Source organism: Ctenopharyngodon idella, chromosome 5, assembly GCF_019924925.1.
Source record: "Ctenopharyngodon idella isolate HZGC_01 chromosome 5, HZGC01, whole genome shotgun sequence".
In the NCBI taxonomy this organism is placed as follows: domain Eukaryota; kingdom Metazoa; phylum Chordata; class Actinopteri; order Cypriniformes; family Xenocyprididae; genus Ctenopharyngodon; species Ctenopharyngodon idella.
This window is the reverse complement of record NC_067224.1, coordinates 38385522-38409053: the sequence shown is the minus strand read 5'-3', so window position 1 is coordinate 38409053 and position 23532 is coordinate 38385522. Positions and strand designations below refer to the sequence as shown.

Below are 23532 nucleotides of genomic sequence, written 5' to 3'. Positions count from 1 at the left end.
ATAACATTGTAAAAAGTTCTGCTTTCAGTATAATGCAAGAGATCACTCGAATCACTGGTGTTCAGTTTATTTGTTTTATACATATACAGTAACAGAGATGAAACTGACCTAATAAATATCCTATTCACAGCCCTTATCCTATAGGATACTACTGCTTTGTTGTATGTGCAACCAATGCACTTTCCTTAATAGTCATTTACTGTAGGTAGAACTTTATTTTACAGTCCTGTTCCACATGTACATACTATGAACTTATTATAGTGATTACAATAACTGTCTAATAATTAAGTACTAACCCTGAACCTAACCTTAACCCATGTAATTGCCTTATATTACCCAGTATTTTCTTGCTCAAAGAGGCCACATTATGACCTTTTACAGAATCTTGATTTTGTTTTCAAAAAAAAAAACACACACACATTATTATCCCATATTTTACATTGTTGTAGCACATCTATTCATAGTCTGTCAGTAATGCTCTGGGGTGCATTTCCCGTACAACGACGTAACTCACTGCTTCACTACCATAGTACAGTGCATCGTTGAACAAATCAACTAGCTAGTCACGACTGTTTCCCGAAACCGTATTTTCACAAACCTGTATTTCGGCCTCGTTGGTTAATGATGTCACACAGGTGGTGGAGTACTAACATCTTTAAATGAATCCGTTTGAGATAGAATTAATACCAGATTTTTTTCTATAAATTACGGACATGGAATCTGATGACTTCATGTTTTTCTCAGTTACTTTGCTTTATTTCCAGATTCAATCATAGGCTCCATCTTACATACTAGAGCATGTATGCACATGCACACTCTTTAAAAGAGTTGCTTAAAATCTCTTGACAAATTAAAATATGTAAATGACATTTGTATATATTCTAAATAAAAGATATACATTGTACTTAATGTCAGCTTGCTTATTTTGCTCAAGATAATGATTTATTAAATCCACATGTCATAAAAACAAGAGCGGCCATTCCAACCACACAAGTTTGCGATGTAGTTTGCGAATGTTCATTTGAACTATGGTTTCTGGAAACACCAAATCGTTGAACTATTATAATAACGACGTAAGTTAGTTGGCTACCGATGCTTTTGGGAAACGCACCCCTGTTTAGTTCCTGTCTCTATGAAGCCTATTCATCCGTACAGCGCAATGTGCTCTGATTGGTCGGCTGGATCAGTGTGTTGTGATTGGTCAACCGCTTTGAGCGTGTTTTGGAATTGCAGCGCCTCTTACCATAACCGTGAGTTTCAACACATTACTATCGCAAATCAACCAGGTCATGAGACATGTATGTTCCTGGAAGAAAACTCAAGACTTCAATCGAGGCGTTTCAGGGAGTTCAGTGTGCACTGATATAAAGAATATCTACCTGTGAAGTAGACTTTGTGCTTTTTAAATTTGCAGACATTTTTTAATGCCCAAACACATTACACACGTAAGAAGCATAGCAGTTTTATTTTGTTTTTGTGCACAAAAAGTATTCTCGTCGCTTTATAAAATTAAGGTTGAACCACTGCAGTCACGTCGACTGATTTAATGATGTCTTTAGTACCTTTCTGGACATTTTTTTTTTTTTTTTTTTATTGCAGTCATTTTGTTACAAAATTGCTATCATTATTATGATTCAGATTGCATTGGCACCACAGGGTGGATTGAACATATAGATGTTTTTCAACGCTCCCCAGGAATCAGTTTATGCAACATGTCATTATTTATAAAATGTGAGCTGTAAAACTGACAGCAAGGGTCTCTGGCATTGGCTTTTTGATCTTCCAAAGTGTTGATTGTGAGGTACTTAGTCTGACAATTATTAATCCATTTCATGCTGCCTGGTGAAAGGCCATCTATGTTTTTGTTGCCAATATTACACTTGTTTTCTGCATGATCTGATTGGCCAATCAATATTGTAAAAGACTTCTGGGAATTCTGTGCATCACAGAAACCCCTTTGTCTAACACTATTGATGTCATGTTTAAATGACTAGCCACGGAAATCATTTCATTAAAAAAGCTACAGAAAAAAGAAAAGCTGAAAGCCCCCTTTTTAAAAAGTGGAACTTTCCTACTACTACTACTACTACTATTACTATCTATCAGATGGATGGATGGATGGATGGAAAAATAAATTCTCACTTATTCTGACAAAATTAACTTTTTTCAAGTAACATATACATTGTATTTTTTATTTATTATATTATTGTGTATTGTAAATATCTTGTCAGTGTTTGCTTGGTTTGCTTGCTTGCTTATTTGTTTGTTTGTTTGTAATTTAATTTTTCTGCATGTGCAGTTGAGAAGGGAATGCTAATGTATTTATTTTTCCAAGTTTTATAGACCTCCTTGCAATGCAACTTTATAGATATCTTTTGAGTATTATATTGTCAGAAATTAGTTATTATTGCAAAGCGAGTTTAAATCACATGTACCCGATGACCCATGAACGTCTATGAAAACAATTACTGTAATGCTTCAAAGATCAAATCACATTATTCATTCTCCTGACAAAACCATTGATATTGCTTATGATTGCAGGTCAGAAATTGCTCAACAAGATTTAAAAATGTACTCTTTGGTGATATTATAAAAGACCCATAGTTTGTAGAGATCTGTTTCAGTGATGGACTGTTGGAGAAAGTGAAGGTTATTTATAAAAGAAATATTATCTACTGTGCAAAGGGACAATGCATCAGTGTTAGAGAATCTAATTCAGGCCACGGCCACAATACATCCAGTAATTGGGTTCACGCGAAACCTCAGTCATGTTTATATTCCCTCATCACCACAATTCTTCATTTATATTTCTCAGTTTGACAGTGTCACAGCACTCCTTTGAAATTCAGTTGTTTCAAACTGCAATAAAATGTTTGTTTTTTTTAGGTTTAGTTTTTGGTTAATTACAGATTTTACATCCAATTCAATTCACATTTATTTGTATAGCGCTTTTCAAAATGCATATCATTACAAAGCAACTTTACCTAAAATGCATGAATTTTAGGTAATGAATGTCTCTGAGCCCCAGACATTATCAGAGTTTAGGAGCCAAATGCAAAAATGTTCTCCCTCCTATAGTGGACTTAGATATCTACTACCAAAATTTTGTGGACTTAGATAACTACTACCAAGAGTTCCTTAAAGAGTGTGATGGATTGTAAGGCGATAGAATATTGGTTAAATAAACAGGAGCTGAACCGTTTAGGGTCTTATAAGTCAATAGCAATACTTTGTAATCCATATAGAACTTAATAAGTAACCAGTGTAGAGAAGATAAAATTGGTGTCATATGATCATAATTTCTTGACCTGGTAAGAACTAGCAGATGCAATAGCAGATGCATTTTGGGCTAATTGTAACTTGTTTGTTAAGGATGCAGGATGACCTCCTAGTAATGCTTTACAGTATAGGGGTGGGCGTTATGACCAAATTCCTATTTCACAATATGAGAAATCTTATTTCAGTATAACAGTCTATATCACGATATAGTTATTTTGTGTTATTTTATCTCATTTCTGTCATTAAAAATAAGAAAAAAGAAGCAAATTACAAACAATTGGACAAATAATAATTTAATAAGTAAGCAATAAGGTACGAGAGGCTGTGCTGTGTCGTGAATAAGTCACAGCTGAAGGGCGTTGTTTGGCACAACATTAAGCAGAGTGCCTGCAACCCCTTCAGCCGTGACTTATTTACGATACAGCACTAGCCTCGAGTACCTTATTGCTTTTATAAAACGGTTACCACACAATACAAATATTAAAGCCAAAAATATGTATCAGTGCAACTTTCATGGCGTAAACTCTTACTAAAAGCCTTCCTTCCACCGTAAAAAATAGTCCCTGACCGTGAACGGCAACAGAAGTTACATTATTACGCCATTAGATGGCAGCAAAGACTGTCTTTATGAGTGTGTCAGTCAGTAGCGAAGACTTTTATATTGAAAAGACTGAATTGTTGTGAACACGGAACAAGACGCAACTGACAATGCTTTGACTAGTGCTGTCAGTCACGGGAAAACCCCTTAACTGTTAAAAAGGCAAGATAGCACATCGGACATTTAAACTGATTTTATATTATGAACATAGGACTGACCTGAAGGAAAATGCTAAATCTGAATGCAGGTAATAAACTCGCTCACTCGATCTCTTTCTCACAATACTCTTCTACATAATACAGTAAGCTTCAATGAACAATATCAATTGAGAACATACAGTTTACGTTGCTAAGAGTGGTTGCTAAGGGTGTTGTGTAGTGATACACAGAACCGTTGGGTGAAGCAGTCATAGCCATGTTTTATCGAGAATAAAACACAGCTATTGACCAATCAGAATCAAGGACAGGAATTAACCGTTTTATAATCAAATGTAAAAATAAAATATTGCATAGTCTTCACTGTATGAATTACATATAAATATATTCTTATTAAAGCTAAAAAACTAAGTAAGGGCAGTAAGCAGTAAGTTATTTTCTCTTTTGTTTGATTAACATTAATGACACAGACAGAGGCAGTATATTAGGCTGCTGTCACTTTAAGGCCAAATGCACAGATCCATTATACTGATACACATCCAGTTTACACCCAACTGTTTACTTTCAATTGAGACATAACCGGCTGTGTTTACATGAATACTCCACACGATGGGAATTTTCACATGCTTGTGTATTCGACCATTCAAGCGCAATAAGACGTGAAAGAGAACTGAATTCGCAGTCGCATGCTGAGAGGCTTTCTGTGCAAGTGCTTGCTGTGTGTCAGTCAGCGCGTGCATCGCATTGAGCTCCACCCTGCTTATTGTACTTAATAACACTTTTTAACATTGAACAAGTCCCAATTCGCCTTCTGAGAGGTCACCTTTTGAGAGGCAACTTTCTGTGTGTGCTCACTTTGGCACACGAAGACCTTTTTTAGGATATATTGCGCTTCTAACTCTTTTTAACATCAAGTACGTCCCGAAGTGTCAATAGTGCTATATAGGCTGTTTACATACCACAATATACATAACACAGCAAAATCTTCAACGATAGACATTTTATACTGGTAACAATATATCGTCATACCGCCCAGCCCTACTTTACAGTAATCCAGTCTAGAAGTCATGAATGCATGAACTAGCTACATGAATTACATAACATGCTGATTAATCAATTAATTGCAGATCAATATTGGCAAAGAAAAGACACCAAATGAAGATCTTTACATTATTGTGACAGATTAGTGAAGACTTGAAAATACAAAGTGTCTTTAGAAGTCAATATATTGTGTCTTATTTCATATCATTGAATGCAAGTCTGTCCTACAGTCCACAGAAATCTGTTTTATAACTGAGTTTGTCAATCTATATATACCTTGAAATGTTTTTATGAATTATTTTATATATAATTGTATTATATCAGCCCTACTGTGAAATCCCATCTACAAAAAAATTGTCTAAAATTTCTGAAAAGTCTCCCCCTGAGGACATGAGTCCAGCTGTTGTTATGGCAACCAGGGGGATTATTGGATGGCAGAAGAGGTCTAGATGTGCTTTTTTGGTATGCAGTCTTGCCTCTCAGTGATTACTTTCCCATTCTCACAGACTGTTCGCATCTCTTCAAAGGCAATTTTAAGAGTGTCCCCGTTTAACACCGCACATAACACATTTATCATCTTTTTAGTAATGTATGGCCCTTGAATGTATAAATGAAATAGTAGTTGATTCAGTCACTACATGTTTTCTGTAATATAGTTGTTTATTAATGTCCATATGCAGAGCTGAATGCTCTCATAAAATCATTATTCTATTAGCATCTTGTCAATGGGTAAAATTTGATTTTATGATCTGGCCCTTTGCTGGGCTATATTTAAGCAGTGACAAATATGTGGTAAAAATGTTCTATTGATTAATTTAGTGAATATGAAGTAATTCAACCTGCTGCTGTTGTGTTGTTTTATAAATTAAAATTCAAAATAATCAGTCATGCATTTCTATGCTTTTGTACTTGCCTACTGAATATGCTAAAGTTGAAGACTTCAACAATCCTTTAGTTTACAGAAACACTGTTTTCTTTTTAGACAGTCCTTGCTCTGAGAGTGATGCACTGACTAATATAATATACTTTAGTTTATTTCAGAATTATTGTAACCCTCTTAGAATATCTTGTTTTTTGTCTTAAAGGGATAGTTCACCCAAAAATGAAAATTCTGTCATCATTTACTCACCCTCACGTTGTTACAAAGTACGTCGGATTAGTATGTCGGACATATGGATTTGTTTTACGATCTCTTTATGAACTTTTTGAAGCGTCAAAGTGGTAGTTGGGTGGACTATCAATGGAGGGACAGAAAGGATTAAGTATTGGTAAAAGAAAAATATCAACTGATTATCAGTTAATGCTCATCATTTGATGAATTACTGCTGCCAAGATCAATAGAAAATGTACACAAAATCCTTTTTTAATAAAATTATGCTCAGCTTGATTTACATGGGCTATAATACAGTAGCACAATGTTATTTGCGTAAGAGTGGTCATAAGGCACAATCTATAACAAGCCTAATTTACATAGACATAAGCCGTATTTGCTCTGAAAAGAATGACAGTGGCATTATTTAAATAGTTGTTTTAGTGAATTTGCCCCAGAGGATCCAATAGAAAAGATCCTGTTGACATATTATATATTCGTCACATCCCCAGAATATCTAATACTGTAGGCCAAAATACAGTCTATGGTATAGCTTATAGCTTAATGACTGCAGATAATGTGATTGTTGGATGTAAAATGCCCTCATTATCTTGCTAAAACGAGTGTTAAACTATGCACTGAGGATTCACCTCACGCAGAAGACTCCGACAAGTCGGCACACAAAAGACACACCGGTGCATGAATCTGATTACTTCAATCTTTGTGCATCTTTTATTCATGATGGAGATGGATATTTTACCAGACACTGTGTGAAATGGAATCGGCATGATTTGAAGATCCTGCAGTGTACATTATAGAACATATTTCCACATCATGTGTGTTCTGTTTTTTTTTTTTTTCCGGCCAGGTCATTACTTATGTAGCGGATTGCATCCCTCCCTCTGGTCTGGTTTGAACTGCATGAGTTGCCCTGTTCTGCTGATTCAGGACTGGCTTCCCGCAACGGATGGCTCACCATAACTCATCTGAGATCTGCACAAACAGGTATTATCTGTCAAAACATTTGAAAATGTCTCAGATATTCTCATGATACCATAAAAGATTAATTAACTATGTCTGGAGTCTATTCCCAGATATTCATCGTGAGGTAACTAGAAGCTTAAAGCTGAATGTGATTTCTTTACATATGGTTTTCTTAGGCAAGCAATTCACTATTTCTTTTGCTCATACTGAAGGCAAGGGATTTCAACAAACACTTAGTATTAAATGTAAAGTTTCAAAGATCAAAGTACACGATAAATAGAGTTCTTGTCTCCCAAAAGAAAGAACCGATTCTGAACTGCCTGAAAAACAAGTTGTCAGTAATTCCATTTTTATTTCTGCATAAACCTACATTTGTAACAAATTTGCATAATGCCAGCCTATGGTCTTTATTGGCTGCCTGTTTGTATCTAATTCAGATATGGTACTGGCTATTTCGTTCACAACACGTGCTGTAAGCGGTAGACCAATCACAACAGACTGAGCCATCTGACCAATCAGCAGAGTAGGCTCTCGGAAAGCAGGGGTTTAGAGACAAAAACTATAGAATATCACAAGACGCGTCACTCGTATTGTTTTGAATGGGAGAAAGTGCAATGCGCAATATGGCGGAATAAGTCCCGCTTTCTAAATAAGAGCCAATCGCAGATTGGTAAAGTCACTGCAGCGGCCATTAGAAGCTCTGGTTCCTATAGAAACAGTCAGACGCGCGCCTCCAAAATGAGGCACAAGACGCGCATTTAGGACTGCGCATGTGCATTAGCATGATCCAGCCTGAATAATACCGTTTTTTGTCATGATTTGAGCGTTTAGAAACAAAATTTATGAGACAGTTGTTGTCAGATTTGATTGGCGATTTCAATTATGAAATTTAATCGAAAGCTTGGCAAAAAGCTTTGGAGAATTTGATGTTTCCCCATTCAAAGAGATAGGAGCTGCACTTGAATGCCCGAGAGGCGAAGATGGCCGCCGAGTGAAATGACTTGTCTTAAAGGGACTTTGTTTAGAGAGACCAAATTATTTATTGAACCGTTTCAGACACTGTAGCTATGTTTCCATCCAAAGTTGCGAATTTAACCTATGTGCAAAATTGGAATATCACACAAAACATTTGCGATTAAAGCACCATTTCCATCCAGCGAGAAGAGGAGAACAAACTCATCACTTCCTGATAAACTGGCACTATCACTAAGAAAATTGTATTTTGCTGCAGTAGGAGAAGCCACTGTGGGCCTCAGAGCAATAAATGTGGTCATGTTATGTTGCATTTGTTTGGGAATGCAGTCGTGTAAGACAGTTCTGGGAGGTAATTATACCAAAGCACTTTGACGACAGACTTTGGCTAAGGCATTTCAGAATGACCAAAACAACATTTCAGATGCTGCGCAACGAGATTGGTCCACTGGTTGGTCCAGTTATGCTGTCCCATCTCGCAAAGGCACATGACTTTTTTGTTGCAAAGTCACATGACCAACAGCACACACTCAAAACCAGTGTTACTCACGTATGGATCAGAAACAACGCAACCTTGACGTCCATTTTCAGGCCTTCCCGCTTAGTTCTCTCCAGCGCTGGAAAGCCTTACTAATAATAACGCGGGTCCAATATAATGCTTGTCTGATCATAACTCTTCTTTTACCAGTGATATTCCTCTGACGTTTTCTCTTTTGTAATGTCTCTCAGCCATCTCTCTTTCTACAGTCTTTCTTCAAATCTCTCTCTCCTCCCCCATCATGAGTGGACACGCAGGGGGCGTGTCTGATTGGCTACAAGTGTGTTATGGTGCTTGGTCCAATCCACTTTCAACAGCGTTTCTCAGAAATCGCTTACTGCACTTTTAATTTTTTTGTGGAAGTTGTGATATTTTTTCAGTATGATTTTATGAATTAAATGTACAAAAGAACAGCATTTATTTGAAATAGAAATCTTTTGCAACATCATACATATCTTTAATGACACTTTTGATTAATGTAATGCATTCTTGCTGAACAAAAGTATTCATTTCTTTTGGGGGGAAAAAAGAAAAAGAAAAATCTTACTGGCTCCAAACTTTTGAATGGTTCTGTATATCCTCACACATTTCTAGCCAGCCAAACACTGAACATAATGGCTTGAGTGCAGCTGTTTGCGTTTCAAGTTTTTAAGTCATTACTATGAATGTTTCATTATATTTACAGAAATATCTGCGGCTGCTGTATTCCTCCTCACACAGGCAAACATAAATTCATTCAGTAGCGGTCTGAGTTGGGATTCCAGTACATATGTTCAGACCCCTGCTGAACTGAAATGCTTTGTATATCTTGCTTCATATAAATATGTATCAGATGAATATTACACTTGACGTTTTAGTCTCCCTCTCCAGGCTTTGATCTTTCTGTAACGTCTTCATTTCACAACAGGCATTACCCAGAAGACCTGAAGAGACGATTAATGGTACTGAAACATTATTATTATAAAATAAATTTGCATAACTAATTGTTTATCTGTTGTCTTTAAGGTTTGTTTTTTTTTGTTTTTGTTTTTTTTGCTTGGGTCCATTTGATGACAATAACAATAATTGCTATTTCATTGCTGGTCTTTATAGCATGGATTTCAGTTAGTGAATGTAATTGTGCTCATCAACAACCTCACTGATGTCTAATCAGTTTCATTGTGACATCTTTGATTACTTTTGAATGCAGATGATTAAATAGTCTGACACTAATGAAAACTCAGCATAAACTGCTTAAATAACTGTAGATGTCAGATTTGCACATATACGTAAAGCAAAAGGTAATTAGAAGCTGTGTGTTACAGTGATTTTACCATGGCAAAGCAGTGGTAAAATCATCTCAGTACCTTTTACATTGGTAAAATCACTGTACAGTAATTCTCAGCACTGAGATGGCTGGTTTTGAAATGGTGCAGGAGCAATGTAAAATGAAACAAGTCTTCAGTAATTCCAGTCTTACTTCTTGCACAAACCTCTGAAGGTTCGTAACAAATTTGAATAATGCCAGCCTATGGTCTTCATTGGCAGCCCGTGAACAACGTCTACTTTGGCTTTGAAACGGTCTTACCTAATAAGATTGAACAGGAACTATCCGTTTTTTAAACGCATATCAGTAACAGGTACAAGCAGGTTCCATCGGCCAGCATATTGACTGCATGTATGCTGAACATAATGAGATGCTTTAAAGGGAATCCAACTGGCATTTCAGGAGTTTTGTGTACTTCTAAATAACTGATGCCACATTCATTGGCATGAGCTGGCGTGTGCTAGCTAACCTTCTGGTTCACATGCAGTATGACGAATATGAACCTAAATATTACATCAGACAGTGTTTAAATTAGCATTTTAATGGAATTTTCTCTCTGTACAACAGCCACTGAGGCAGTGTTTCTATTTGGTGTGTACTATTGCACCATGAATAATGTGTTACTCAGTGATGAGATATAAAAAAAAGCTAAATATGTAATTGGACACCATTAATCCAAGCCGTTCTCAGTTTTCTTGAGAGCCCACTTGTTCTCCCTGAGTTAAAATAGTTCCATTTAATACATAGAAAACAAAATATGTGGGAATGATAATATACTGTTCGCAGACTTCACTAGTTAAAAAAAACTTCAGAGGCAAAAACAGTGTGTTCTTCTAGTTACACTAAAATCTCTGGTGAAATTACACATTTCCTATATATATATATATATATATATATTTATTTATTTATTTATTTATTTCAAATTGAGGTTATAAAGTGTCTAATAACTGTCATATCATATTCTCTTTCATATTCACAGAGAGATTCTGGATGAAGCATAGGCCTATAAGGTACACCAGTCTGCATTAATATAATCGTGGTGCTGGTTTTTACTCTGTAGTTTAGGCAAATCTCATTCATATTCGACACATATGTTTTTATAGACACTTGAAATGTACCTTATCAATATAATGACATTCTCTAAAATGTAAAGACTTTTGCAAATGCACAACTTTAGAAACGTGATTGAGTTCAATGGTCAGAAACTATTGCAAAACATGGCTGGAGAAACTTACAAGAAAGACCTTTTAACAAAAGATTTCTTTATAAATGTAACCCAGATCAGTGTTATTTTAGTATTATTTAAATACTATTATAGTATTTATAGATATTTTGAATTAGCTTTTATTTTTTACATTTTCAGTTTTCATTTTAATTTTAGTTTAAGTTTTTGTAATTTTGGTATGTGCTTTTGGCATTTTTATTATTATTATTATTATTATTTTTTTTTTTTTCATATTTCTATTTAGCTTTAATTTATTTTTATTTCATTTTTAGATTTAGTGATTTTAGTACTTAAACTTACGTTTATTTTATTTCAGTTAGCTGCCTAGAAAGAATTTATCATTTCTGTTTATTTTTAAGTTTTTCATCTAATATTTATGTTTTTTTTATAAAACGGTTAGTTCCTGTCCTTGATTCTGATTGGTCAATAGCTGTGTTTTATTCATGATAAAACACGGCTATGACCGCTTCACCCAACGGTTCTTTGTATCACTACACAACACCCTTAGCAACCACTCTTAGCAACGTAGACTGTTTGTTCTCGATATTGTTCATTGAAGCTTACTGTATTATGTAGAAGAGTATTGTGAGAAAAAGATCGAGTGAGCGAGTTTATTACCTGCATTCAGATTTAGCATTTTCCTTCAGGTCAGTCCTATGTTCATAATAAAAAATCTGTTTAAATGTCCGATGTATTATCTTGTCCTTTTAACAGTTAAAGGGTTTTCCCATGACTGACAGCGCTAGTCAAAGCATTTGTCAGTTGCGTCTTGTTCCGTGTTCACGACAATTCAGTCTTTTCAGTATAAAAGTCTTCGCTACTGACTGACACACTCATAAAGACAGTCTTTGCCACCATCTAATGGCGTAATAATGTAACTTCTGTTGCTGTTCACGGTCAGGGACTATTTTTTTCCGACAGAAGGAAGGCTTTTAGTTAAAGTTTATTTGAAAAAAGTTGCATTAATACATATTTTGGGCTTTAATATTTGTATTGTGTGGTAACCATTTTATAAAAGCAATAAGGTACTTGAGGCTAGTGCTGTATCGTGAATAAGTCACGGACGTAACTTATTCACGGTACAGCACAGCCTCTCATACCTTATTGCTTACTTATAAAACGGTTAGTTCCTGTCCTTGATTCTGATTGGTCAATAGCTGTGTTTTATTCACAATAAATTTGTATTTTATTTTATTTTATTTTATTTCAGTTACATTAATTGATTTTTAATAGTTTTAATAGTTTTAGTTTCAGTTAATAATAACTGCAGAGGGGACTAATTAGGCACTCTTACTCTCTATTGATGAACTTAATTCTCATCAGCGCTGACATTTGCATGACATTTGCATGTCTCTGAAGCTGTAAATGCATAAATATGTTTACATTTTAGCTTTTCGGTAGGTTGATATTGAACTTTTCAGTGTCTAAATGAACATTGTGAAAATGTGCATTTGCTAGAACTACACTTTGCAAATGAATACTAATGAGATGACGTTGTTTTCATATACTATATATAGACTGCAGTGTATAATCCAGGAACGATCCAGCTTGTGTGCTTTTATGCAGGACATCTAGGGTCACCTTAAAATTAGTAAGTGAAGTTGCTACTGTTACATGGCTATGGTTTCATTGTTTTTGTCATCATTTGCTTGTGGGTAATGGAGAAACTAACGCTGTAGTTGCCGTATGCACAACACTCTCTAATGATTGCTACCAATTACTGGCAGCTGTGTTACTATAATGACAAGGTTTTAAAAGTCAATTGGACTTTCAGATGGCATTACAGATGGAGGATTGAGTCGAGGAATTCTAATACCTGGAGAAAGCTGTCTGTTAGCATTCCCATTCATTCTGGTGGCAGCTGCTCGGCTGGTGGAATTACAAGGCCTGCGTGCTGCCATCTTTGCTGCAGTTGGTTTTGGAAACTTTTTTTTTTTTTTTCAGCCACTCACCAGGGGACAGTAACACCAGCAGTCTGAGAGTTACAGCTTATCCTAGTACTACTACTGAATATTTGAGAGCTGCACTATTAAATAAGTTAAGATAAGGTAGATAAGTTTCTGGCAGATGGATATCAATGATCTCATGAGACTGTATGCCTTTAATATAATGACACTGATATTTACACTCCTTTGTGTTTTAAGAGAGAGTGAATGACTTCTTAGTGGTTATTTACCCTGAAATTTTCCTACTGTATATATACTGTATGTCCCATGTTTTCCTACTGTCTGCTCTTTTCACCCTGTTTTCTTTTGTTTGTGTTGTTGTGCCCGGTCAGTGTGAGTGTGGGTCATAACACTTGAAAATGAAACATACCTGCTACACAGCAACTATTCTGAATGTTTGTGTTTGAGCCTTTTATGCGCCTTCTCTTGTGTGTTTTGTGTTTTGTAGGGGCACGGTAAGAACATGTCCCAGCGGTCTATGTCCCAAAACGAGAGCTTTATCTTAATCATGCTAAGCCAGCTCATTACTTGTACCCTTTGGTAAAGTACAGTCTAGTTAAGAGAAATCCCTCAATCCTGTTGGATAGCAGCCCGGCCTAACCTACAAACCCAAAATCCTGACAACCTTAATTTTTAAGCTGTGGACATAAGCAGATATGCTTTATATTATATCCCTACTTGCCCTTTTTAATTGTTGATTTCGTTATTCATCGTTCAAATGCTGCTAGCTTCAAAAAATAATCGTGTTGAACACAAAGAGAGGCTAAATGGATCTGGGTGTTGCATTGTGTAATCAGGATTATTACACGACTCTCTGGAATACTTGATTCTGATTGGCCAGAAACAAAATTCTCTGGATAAATATTTTTGTATAATTTGCATAATGTTTTGCACACTCTTTCTTCATATGTAACAAATTAATAAAAACTTAAATCAATATTTCATGTTCATTTTTTTATTTATTTATTTATTTTAGTATAGCCATGCAATAAGCAGGATAATGTACAGTCAGATGGTCATTGGACATTGTCATAGCAAAATAACCCCTACTGACTTGTACACAGGAATATATGCCGAGAAAGAAGCAGGTTTAGTTAATGTACAAAATATAACCGTTCTTCATCTTGGATACAAGGTAATCCTTCACAATGTCTGCCAGCAATGAAATAATGAGCAATTAATGTACATTAAATTCCGATGTCGCTGTACTGTTACTGGATGTAAGGAGTCGGTTTTAATGCGTCTATATAACTCACTCACCATGTGCGTGTGAAGTGCAGAAACAGAACTGAGATAAATGGAACATTTGTCTGCCTTGACAGAAGACAGCAAATTGGGATTAATAGAAATATATGACAGTGCTAGCAGAGCCAGGTGATCAATTCCAGCCAATTTTCAGGCCTGGCTCACTGTCCTCACCTCTGGCACTGCAGGGAAAACATAGTTTCATTTAAAATACTGTGTCTGCATATTCTAGTGTGGTTTAGCCCCTAGTATAGTGTATTTCAGATGACCTAAATATGATATCATAATGATGTAACTGTGTTATCATACAAACAGCTATAATTTATGTCAGTACTGTTCTGCACTGTAGAGTTAATTATACTACAGAAATGAATAATTTAAATAATATGGCTTGTTGTGTTGTGTGGTTTGAATGACAGCTCTTGACCCGTGGTTAGAAGCATAGTTTATTGTTTGCATGATGTGGGCTTAAAGGATTAGTCCACTTTTAAATTAAAATTTCCTGATAATTTACTGACCCTCATGTCATCTAAGATGTCCATGTCCTTCTTTCTTCAGTCGAAAAGAAATGAAGGTTTTTGAGGAAAACATTCGAGGATTTTTCTCCATATAGTGGACTTCAATGGTCTCCAAACAAACCAAGTGGTTCCGCCAAAACCGCACTTCCGTATTCTTCAAAAAGCTTACGCTGAATGTCCTACACCTTCTCTATTCTACTTAAAAATGAGAATTAGTCCTCACATGCAATGTCTGCAATTTAATGGCATTAATTTGAACTAAAACGGATTCATTAAAAGAAGTTATTACTCCACCACACTGTAAAAAATTTGAGTTGGGAAAACTTAAAAGTTTAAAGCAACCATCTGAAGGAGATTTTTGAGTTTTCTCAACTTGTTGTTGTATAACAAGTTCAATTTACAACAAGTTGAGAAAACTCAAAAATCTCCTGCAGCTGGTTGGCTTAACCTTTAAGTTTTCTCAACTTTTCTTTACAGTGCACCTGCATGACATAATTTACCAACCTGGTTAAATGACAGGTTTGCAGCAATACGGTTTCGGGAAACAGTTGTGATTAGCTAGTTGATTTCTTCAACAATGCATCATACTATGGTAGTTAAGCAGTGAGTTACGCCATTACGGGAAAACGCAGATCAGTTTGACTATAAAAAAGGTAAGAAACAAAACAAAACATTGCATTCTGTCTAAGACAGATTATGACTTGCAAAGGCCTTGGAGGTCAATTATCTCCAAGGGCCCCCTCCCACACACAGCCCCCATTTTTTCATTCTTTCCCTTAACTGCTATTCACAGTAATAGAAAGTAGAAGTTATGATGATCATGAATATTCAAACCATTCTCACTCTGAGGCCTCAAATCCCACCATATAGTTTCATAATGCACAGAAATATTTTTAAACTTCGTAACATAAGAGGTCTTTAACGTTTTTTTTTTTTTGTTTGTTTTGTTTTTTGCCATTGCTCTGGCAAAGTATCTGTCAAACTAAAATCGAATGCGCAATATGGCATAGTGCCCTTATCAAATCGCAAAAGGCTATGCAATTTAATTAAATAAGTATGACGTGCAGACTTGATCAGCTCATGTTTTCAGAGTGGCTCGGATCACATTACTCTATTGGTCTCTCAAATAAATGAAACACAATGGGACAACAGTTCCATAAGAGGTTTTGGGGCCTTCATATTCACAAAAGGCCCAACAATAACAGAAGTTCCAGGGAGCCCTTCATAGTCCAAGAGCCTTGTTTAAGAGGCCTTGTATGGCTATGGGACACATATATTGATGGGTTTACTGAACCAAACTGGATCACGCAGCCTTAAACCCCCACGGGCTTTTTGAGGTCAAGTAATCCATTCCTCTGTCTAAGAACAGCAACCCGTCATAGTTTATTTCGTTTTTATGTGCTGTTTAGAGGCCATTATCTAGTATCTTGTAAATACAACTTTGTTTCCAAGTGGACTGTAAAAAAATTTGCTATTTGCTATTACTGCTGCTGAGAAAGAGACACAACATAGCAACAAGCTAAAACACTCAGAACACCCCATCAAACTGCATAGAAACCGCATTTCCTTTATAAATTTTAATTGAATGGTTTTGATATGTGCAATCAATGAGCTTTGCCTTTTCTTTGGTTTACTGACAAAAGATGGCTGTCTAAAAAATTTTATTAAAAAAATTAATAAAAAGATTCTGCTTATTGAGTTGACAGATGGATTCCTCATTTTTTCCCCCCGTACACTCAGTGAAGGTTAATGGCATTTCATGGCATCATGATCCCTGGGTGTACATTCCTACAGCTCTCTAGGTGTCCGCTGCTGCCTCCTCCCTCACGCTCCGTTCCAGAGTTACGAGGTGACATTGATGAACCATCTGTTCAGTGCATGTCACCCCCAGCAGTGCCTGTGATGGGCGTCAGGACGAGAAAGCTTTCTGACAATTGTGAGCTCCTGTACTGCCTGCTCAGCTACTTTAAGCCCCAAAATAATCACCACCGACCAGCAGCAAGTCATCAGTCTGTCCTTCGAAGACTCACAGGAGCATTTGAGTGGAAGCGGAAGACAAGATACGAATGAGTCTGACTTATGGGACCAAAGGGTGAATCTCACAAAACCAGCCAATATTTCATATTTCAGAGTTGCATTTCACACCAAAATCAAAAGGAAATGTATATTTTACAAGAGAATTACTGTTTTAGGACCATTAAGACTTCTTAGCATTTCATTGCTTTTGCATTATTATTCCTTATTGTATTTTTAATGGCTCTAAGGGCACGTTTACATGACAACGATGTACTAAAAAAGAAAAGTTTTTCCTTTGTGTGTTTTTTTTTTTTTTTTTTTTTTTTTTTTTTTGCGGACAGAGCAAAAAGAGATGCTTTTCAAAGAAGAGTCTTTTGTTGGCCTGTGTTATTTACAACCCAAATTCCAGAAATGTTGGGACGTTTTTTAAATTTGAATAAAATGAAAACTACAGACTTTTAAATCACATGAGCCAATATTTTGTTCACAATAGAACATAGATAACATAACAAATGTTTAAAGGGAGAAATTTGACACTTTTATCCACTAAATGAACTCATTTCAAATTTGATGCCTGCTACAGGTCTCAAAAAAGTTGGCACGGTGGCAACAATGGCTGAAAAAGCAAGAAATTTTGAAAAGATTCAGCTGGGAGAACATCTAGCAACTAATTAAGTTAATTGATATCAGGTCTGTAACATGATTAGCTATAAAATTGATGTCTTAGAGAGGCACAGTCTCTCAAAAGTAAAGATGGGCAGAAGCTCTCCAATCTGTGAAAGAGTGCGTAAAAAGATTGTGGAATACTTTACAAACAATATTCCTCAACGTCAAATTGCAAAGGCTTCGCAAATCTCATCATCTACAGTGCATAACATCATCAAAAGATTCAGAGAAACTGGAGAAATCTCTGTGCGTAAGGGACAAGGCCAAAGACTTTTATTGGATGCCCGTGGTCTTTGGGCCCTCAGACGACACTGCTTCACTCATCGGCATGATTGTGTCAATGACATTATTAAATGGGCCCAGGAATACTTCCAGAAACCACTGTCGGTAAACACAATCCGCCATGCCATCTGCAGATGCCAACTAAAGCTCTATCATGTAAAAAGGAAGCCATATGTGAACATGGTCCAGAAGCCTTGTCGTGTCCTGTGGGCCAAGGCTCATTTAAAATGGACTGTTTCAAAGTGGAAAAGTGTTCTATGGTCAGACGAGTCCAAATTTGACATTCTTGTTGGAAATCACTGACGCCGTGTCCTCCTGGCTAAAGAGGAGGGAGACCTTCCAATGTGTTATCAGCGTTCAGTTCAAAAGCCAGCATCTCTGATGGTATGGGATGGTATGCATTAGTGCATACGGTATGGGCAGCTTGCATGTTTTGGAAGGCACTATGAATGCTGAAAGGTATATAAAGGTTTCCAGACAACGTCTATTTCAGGGAAGGCCTTGTGTATTTCAGCAGGACAATGCAAAACCACATGCTGCAGCTATTACAACAGCATGGCTTCATCGTAGAAGAGTCCGGGTGCTGAATTGGCATGCCTGCAGTCCAGATCTTTCACCTATAGAGAACATTTGGCACATCATTAAACGAAAAATACGTCAAAGACGACCACAAACTCTTCAGGAGCTGGAAACCTATATCAGCAAGAATGGGACCAAATTCCAACACCAAAACTCCAGAAACTCATAACCTCGATGCCCAGACGTCTTCAAACTGTTTTGAGAAGAAGAGAAGATACTACACCATGGTAAACATGCCCCCGTCCCAACTATTTTGAGATCTGTAGCAGGCATCAAAATTGAAATGAGCTCATTTTGTGAATAAAATTGTAAAATTTCCTCAATTTAAACATTTGTTATGTTATCTATGTTCTATTGTGAATAAAATATTGACTCATGTGATTTGAAAGTCTTTTAGTTTTCATTTTATTCAAATTTAAAAAACGTTCCAACATTTCTGGAATTTGGGTTGTAATCAAAAATGTATATTATATTATTGATGTAGATTTTATGGTTAAATGTGACCCGGACATTATGTGAGATTCACCAGAAGAGGCTGTGTAGACGTCAGAGTTATCTGTTTGTTCAGTTATGCCATTTAATATTATTTTTATATGCCAGAATGGTTAAAGGACTGTGTGAATGTGCCTTTCACATCTAAAAAGAGAAATGTGAACCTCTCCAGTTTGAGAGTGGGCGTTCTGGCTTTTCTGAAACGCTGAAGTTCAAATGCACAGCTCTTTCAGCTGGCCTACACACTCATGCTGGATGTACGGCTATATCAACCATTTGGCTGGTATGTGGTTCTGTAGGAGTTATACCGTTTTTGATTTTATTTTTGGATCAAAAGCAGGAGAGAGGAGGAACAGCTTCAACCTCCACATACGGGCCTACGGTTTCAGAAGGCCATGAACCTTAAGAATTGAGTCATTCCTGTTTGCTTTGTACACACATCACTTCCGCATCTTGTGTTTGCACCTTGTTGCGTGCAAGATCACGGAAAATCGAATCAGCCTCCTTTAGGAGGTTCCAAATTTAAAGAAGTTCACTGAAGAAACATAGGATGAACACATTGAGCTACATGAAATCAAATCAACGGGTGAACTTTAATCTTCATTAAACACTAGCTCCAGGATAATTCACTCGACAATAAATATCCTTCCCTATTTAATCACCCTCATGTTGTTCCGAAGTTGTATGATGTTATTTTTTTCTGTAAAACAGACTAGAAATTAATGAAATAATTAAAACAAGAAGTTCATAGTGACCAGAGGCTCCACAAAGGACCGGAACAGCATCTCTAAAGCTCAATTAAGTGAAACTGCATTTTCTGCAGAGCACATCGTGCCTCCTCCATCTTCAGTCTAATTATGTTGGATGAGCTCAATCGTGCATACCGAATTTAACTTTCTGAGAAAACTGATGAAGTTCCAAAGAAAATGCATGACGCTTTCCAGCATCTGAGTTTCAAAAGATCTCAAAAAGATAAAGACAATCATAGTGCAAAAATATTCTACATCCTATTGAGGCTATTAAAGTCTAGAACGTCTGGAACAGGATGTGTAAGTCTGTTGAATTAGTCCTGTGCTGGTTATACTTTGACGGCTTATCTCTCTTCTACTTTGTTCTAGTGCACTGAAGAAAATCTTGCTGAAAACACTAACCAGAGAACTGATTCAACAATGAATAAGGTGAGTTATTTTTGAATCCAATTTAGTGTAAAAACATCTACTTTTTGGCAATCTGATTGCATAATGAGTCCTATTGCATAAACTGCTTAGACTTGTCTTAAAAGTTGGTCATCTAAACTTTTTCTTCAAGACTTCATAATTCATAATTTTTTAAATGTCAGCTGCATAAAAACGTAGATCGGTCTAATTTGAATTGGAAAAGTTAGACGGATTACCTTTTGGTTAACTGCAAGTTGGTCAAACTAGTTCTTAAGACACAGTCTTAACATAGTGGCTAAGTTTATGAAACTGGCCTGATCTTTGCTGCTTCATCACACTAGAAATGGAATTTGATATTCAACAGTGCTTTGATCTGCCTGCATTGACACTATTCTTTTAAGAGCTGCTGTGCAGCCAAATAATGTACCAGTTATCAATGTAAAGCTGCTTTGACACAATCTACATTGTAAAAAGCGCTATATAAATAAAGGTGACTTGACTTGACTTGACTTGACTTGACTTGGTATTTTACACAGTGTGCCACATTGTATCCTATGGAACAATTTAAAAGATAATTGCAACTTTTTATCTCACAATTCTGACTTTTTTTCCTCACAATTGCAAGTTTACATTGCAAGTTTTACATTGAGTTTTTATCACGCAATTGCGAGTTTTTATCATGCAATTCTGACTTTATAACTCAATTGTGAATTTATATCTCGCAATTCTGACTGTATAACTCGAAATTGCAAGGTTATATCATGCAACTCGAAATTACGATTTTATATCTTGCAATTCTGACTTTATAACTCGCAATTGCAATTGTGAGATAAAAAGTCGCAATTACCTTTTTTTTTTTTTTTTATTCAGTGGCGGAAACAAGTTTCCATAGTATTGTAACAAGTCAGGTTTATGCATACAGAAAATGTACATACTGTGTATAGTATACATACTATATGCTGCACAAACAACAAAAGGATGGTAGTGTTTTTCCAAACAAAAACTATAATTTTGTGAAATATTATTTTAGCAGTTTTTGAATTTTAAAATGTAATTTATTCCTGTGATGCAAAGCTGAATTTTCAGCATCATTACTCCAGTCTTCAGTGTCACACGATCCTTCAGAAATCATTATAATATGCTAATATTTGCTGCTCAAGAAACATTTCTTATTATTATCAATGTTGAAAACGGCTGTGCTGCGTAATATTTTTGCTGAAACCGTGATACTTTTTTTTTTTTTTTCAGGATTCCTTAATGAATAGAAAGTTCAAAAGAACAGCATTTATTTGAAATAGATATCACTTGTAACATTATAAATGTCTTACTGCCACATTTGATAAATTTAATGTATCCTTGATGAATGCATGACACAAAAAAGAATAATTTTTTAGAAGAGCACTTGTAAGCAATTAATGAATGAGAGCCATTTTCTTTTCTTTCTCTCTCTTTATTTTGTTAACAAACATTACAGTTTTCATTCAATACCCACACTTCTTGGCTCAGCTTCTGTAATCTTTGCAGCTTTGCTGTGCCATTTGGCACAATCATACAGTTGATAAACTTAAGTTCAAATGGCCCTCAATGCTCATGCTCTTATGGCCGCAGGCTAAAAGCATGTGAAATGTGTTTGCAGACTTTAGCCAGATGGTCATATTCCTCCCATGCTAAATGAATTCAGTGCTAATCTGCAGTCTGAACATATAAAAACATTAAATTTGTAATGAGAATTTTCTTAGTCCAAAGGAGTAGATCAATAGTTCAGAAAGGTTAAAAAAAATCAAAAGGTTCATAAATGTTGTACATATGACTTGTGCACTATTTTTCAAGGAATACGATAGCTTTATATGAAGTATAAACTGATTCACAGATACTCTTGACATCCACCCCAGTTCTTCTTGCCACGTTCAAGTAGTAATTGTTAGATTTGTGAACAAATTTCTATTTTGAATTGGATCTTTTCAGTGAATTGATTGAGCTGGTTCACAAAAATGGGCAGAATGATTTGTTAATGAGTCGAACAAGCAAACCATTTGTCTGTTAGTTAAAATTAACTTTAAGTAATATTATTAGTCTTGGATATCGATTTTATTTGTTTGTTTTATTTTTTCCACTCACATTTCACCATTGAGTAATAAGCCTCTCGTAGCACTTGTTTTTGCCCTCAGAAGGAAAAAAAAACAAAAAACAGTTTGTACTCTAAAACAACATGTCTTTAAAAGTATTAAACTGTGAGACAGAATGTGCTAAAATCGATTTAAATTAGCATTTTAGAGCCAAATCGGCCAGTTTGTGTAATTGACGTATCTACAACATTTGTATAAATCCCTTGAGTCACATTTTTTTGCCTATATTGAGATGTTGTGTTGCTGCCAAATTGCCAGTTTGTGGTAGAATGAGTCTGTGGTGCAGATGGGAGGGTGATATAATTATGGCTAATTTTCTGTTTTCTGTTCTTATGATAACAAGGTAAACCACAGACTCTCACAACTCAGTCCCAGCGTAACAGAATGTCTTCAGAACAGTGCAGGATGCCTACAGATTTTCATAGACGCAGAGACTATTTCAGGCAAGTGTAAATAGCCAACTCAAAATGGTTGCCTCCAGTGCCTAGTGAGTTTATACACTGCAAAATAATAATTTTCTTCTTTTTGTCTTGTTTTTCATTACAAATATCTAAAACACTGTTTCTCAACTGGTAGGTTGCGACCCAAAAGTGACCCAAAAAATCACTTTTTTTGCAGTGTAGAAAAAGGTAGAATCTTAACTTGTGTTCCGAAGATGAACAAAGGTTTTACGGGTGTAGAACGACATGAGGGTGAGTAATAAATGACAGAATTTTCATTTTTGGGTGAACTAACCCTTTAAGAAACTTAATGACTTAAAAAGTCTCAATAAATGTTTCTTGATTTAAGAATGTTTAGATATTTGTACTGGAAAACAAGTGTAGAAAAAGGGAGAAACTGAATTGGTTATTTTTGTTGTCAAACTCTGCAAACCTCAAAACTACAGCTACTACAACTAATGTCTTCTCCATCCCAGTCTCTCACATTCAGAAGATGTTCTCTGGTGTTCCTGAGGGAACTGTTCACTTATTTCCTGTCTCTTGACCTCAGCTGCAGATCAGTGTCTTTTAAGTGTTCCTTCAAGCTATTCTGGGTGTGAAGGTTAATCGAAAACAATGGCTAGCTGCTGGGATTTGCAAAGCTGCCGCATTTAATCCCCTCATTCACTGTGAGATAAACTCTGGATTTTCCACAAGATCTTCTCTTAATTTGTGCAGATTATCTACAGTGGATGATTCCCATCAGCAAATATACCGTCACAGCTTGTCGTCAACGGCTTAAGCAGGAAGTAGCTGCATATTTGTGTATATTATAACTGTACAGCGGGATCCAGAAGTCTGAGGCCACGTTGAAATGGTAGGGTGAACTTGGATTTGA

At 36.0% G+C, this 23532-nt stretch overlaps 1 long non-coding RNA gene across 2 annotated transcripts in view; it reads left to right on the top strand.

Annotated features, from left to right (window-relative positions):
• The window catches only part of LOC127513555 (uncharacterized), a 104692-nt gene extending 84260 nt beyond the window's left edge, over positions 1-20432 (top strand). Inside the window, exons 9-10 of one of the 2 annotated variants that reach the window (XR_007930427.1) lie at positions 7032-7168; positions 20051-20432. This is a non-coding gene — a long non-coding RNA (uncharacterized LOC127513555). Of the gene's footprint in view, positions 1-7031; positions 7354-20050 lie in introns of those variants that run through there. The other variant, XR_007930426.1, reaches the window with a different exon arrangement.
• Positions 20433-23532: the final 3100 nt, after the last annotated feature.